Below are 3,453 nucleotides of genomic sequence, written 5' to 3' on the forward strand. Positions count from 1 at the left end.
CAGTGCTCTGGGTTAGTAATAGTGGGAAGTCACAGGGAGTAGTTGGGTGGTTATTGGAACATGGAGAGAGAGGGAGCCTAGGAGAAGCTGTGACCTTTGATGAAAGCACAGTAACCCTTCATAAATACAGTGACCTCATTCTCCAGGCTCCTTCTGAGACATCTATGATTAGCCTGCCACTGCTGCAATCATGGTGCACACAAATCACTCCACGTCTCAGTGGCAACCACCTGCAAACATTTGTTTCTCTCATTCCCAGGTTGACTGGGGCTGCTCTGCTTCAGGTTTTGGATTATTTGGGTTCAGGTCAGCTTCGTAGACTTCTTATTTGGGAACCACCAGCTGAGAGGCCAAATTAAACAGGCAAGTCCTCTCTGCTCATGCCAAATCTGCAAATATTCCGTTGACCAAAGCATGTCATGTGACTGAGCCTGAACTAAATAAAGTAGAGATATTTATATTACATAGACTCTAGCAGAAAGCAAAGTCACATGGCAAATCCTAACATAGGGAGAGAGGGGAAGAGTTAAGTCAGGAATGATAATCCAATCTACCACAAGTCATCATTGGCCAAACCCAGGAGAAGTGAGAGGGCACAGAAGCTTGTTGATGCAGTCTATACGGGTCAGTATTCAGGGGCACAGAAGAGGGTGAAAGAGGTTAGCGGTGTTGGAGAGGCAAACAAAGATATCTGTGCAGGATTCCATGCATTAATATTTTCAGTGAGTTTAGGATAGTGGCTGGCATATAAAAAAATATTTGTTTGTTAAACAAAATAATAAAATATGGTGCCATTGAGAATAATGTTTTCAAGATTATTTAATTAAATATTTAAAATGTTTGTATTTAACTGTTAAGTGAAAGAAGTTTAAAGCGGGTATATATTATCATATCTTTTAAAAATACAATATACTTAGAGAAAGACTAGAAGGAAACTTAGCAAAATGTTAATATTGTTGCTTTTTACCTTTGTGCTCTGCTGTTCAGAATAAGGTTGCCACATAAGGTCTCATAGGTTGTGCACTGCATAACGCCATTTGTCTCTTTTTACATCTCCATCTTGTACAGACTTTTTAATTGCCCATAGCTTCTAAGATACATATGTATTACTCTTGTGTAATCAAATAAATACATGCAGTTTTTAAAAATTGCAATCTTGCTTTTTTTCCTAAAACTTTTAGGAAGTTGACCTAGTTTGGCATTTGTATTAGAATGGGAAAGAAATTATCTCTGTTCTCTAAAACAATTGTTATAAAGGCTCACTCACCAATGCATGAGACAATCTGGGGTATATAATCACTACCACAGAACTGGAAGTTATTGTTTCATGCAGGAAGCATAAATAAAGGAAACATGTTTGAACTGAGTTATTAAAAATTTTTTAAAATCTGTAATATATTTTGTTCTTTGGAGAAATCCAAAAATGATGGATCAGAAATGATGAATATAAGAATAGGGTATACATATTAAATCCACAATAGAGAAGATTTAACGTAAAATGAAGGCTTCTCTCTCCACACTTAGGCTGAAAGGAGCCTAGATCTTAATGGCATCCAGATAAACCCTGCACTTCCTGCCTCCATACTTGTTATATGAGATAATAAATATCTTTACTACTTAGGCCAGTGTAGTTGAGTAGTCTATTACTTGTAGCCAAAAATTTTATCTTTGAAGCCCTCCCTTCCCTAGATAGACTTAAATATTTCCTCCTCTACGTGCCTACAATCCCTGTTAAGTACCTCTATTCCAGCCTATGGTGTAATAGTCATTGACATGACTTGGTTGTGAGAGCACCCCAAGAATTCATGGATTTTCTTTCCGTTTTGTTATCTCAGTATCCTCCTTGGTATCTCACACAGAAGCGTTTATTTCGTAGGTGTCGAGCCTTCATATATTTACCGTTCTGGCAGGATAGAAGGCACCCTTCCTTTGAGAGTATGGAAAAGCTGACCCAGCCCATGTGCACACACATGAGTAGTCTCAGGGCTGGGAGAGGCTGTGGGTAAAGGCTGAGTCAGAAACGAACTCTCCCCTCAAGCCCTGTGCCCCTGGCAGTACGCTCCTGACGATTAATACATGGAACCGAAAGTCACTCGGGATGCAGGGTTGGGCAACGCGGAAGAGTATGTCTCTTCTCCCATTTGGATTCTTGGGATTCTTTTTAGATATTATTTTAATTTTATTTTTGAAAAATATGTTTGGAGATTAAAATGTCGGTTTCATTACAAAGCCATATTGGAGGACGTGGTATGGTTGCGAAGTCTTATGGGCTTGCTAACGCTCCCCTATTTTGAATTTATCTTCCCAAGTGCCATCTTCTATCCCTGCTGGGACAGAGGCTGTCCTGTCTGGCTTACCGTGTGGCTGGAGGAACAGACCAGAACACACCTGCATTGTCCAGACCAGGTTATCAACTACTGGCCTAATCAAAGATGAATTCAGAAAGCCTCGCCTGCGGGGATGGGGGTCAGGGGGTGGATGAGCATGAACAAAGACAACAACTCCTATACTGGATAATCTGCTACTCTGAATTCTTCACGACCTTTCTCACTCTCCTTCCCTGGTTTGGATCATTGAGAGGTCACAGTATTTAAACATTTTTTCCCAATCTTGGTTTGGTTTTTGCTTCCTCTGAACCAACAGAGGAATGTGGGCTACAAAGTGTGGACTGTTTTGTGTTTGGTATCATCATATTTTGATACTTTCTACACAAGTCTCAGTGTGATGGCTGGAATAATTATTGGCAGAATTATGCCAGAATGCAAATTTGAAATTTTGGGCCCCAGGTTGCAGTGAAAGTAGCCAATCCAGAATGCTATTTTCAGAGTTCATATGTCCCAATGGGCAAATTGTATAAACTAATTCGATAAGATGTTGATAACTGAGAAGGTTTATATGTTAGACCATCCAAACCTCATTTGCTTTGTTGCAAGCTGTTTTCAATGCCTTGCTTTAAAGGACGGTGTCCTGTAGGAATGTTAAGCCATGTGGCAGGTCTCCTCAGGGTGGGGTGATTTATCTGTCACCCTAAATCATGGCATATGGGAAGGTCCTACTTTATTCTCCCACATTCAGGGCTGGTGATTGTACTAATGTGGTGGGAAAGAAGGGAATTTTCCAGGTTTAATTCAAGAGATGCAAAACACAGGTCACACCAGAGCCTGGACTCTTCTAGCCCCACCCCATCATGCTATACTTCACCAGCTTGGACCGAAACCAAAAGTAGATGGGCAACACAGAGCCCCAGGGATGTAACTAGGGTACCATTTCTGGGTTCCGTTGAGTAAGCCGATCTGATCAGGCTCCATCCAACCACTGAGACTTAGCCTCTCCTTTCAGCCCCCAGATTCCACAGTCCACCTGCCTGGGGCCCTACTCCACAGCCACAGTCCGTGCATTGCTAATCCTGGTAATCCTCAAGTAAATGACTCTCCTGGATTCTTAGGGGACTGA

The sequence above is a fragment of the Pteropus alecto genome, unplaced genomic scaffold, assembly GCF_000325575.1.
Source record: "Pteropus alecto unplaced genomic scaffold, ASM32557v1 scaffold7, whole genome shotgun sequence".
NCBI lineage: Eukaryota > Metazoa > Chordata > Mammalia > Chiroptera > Pteropodidae > Pteropus > Pteropus alecto.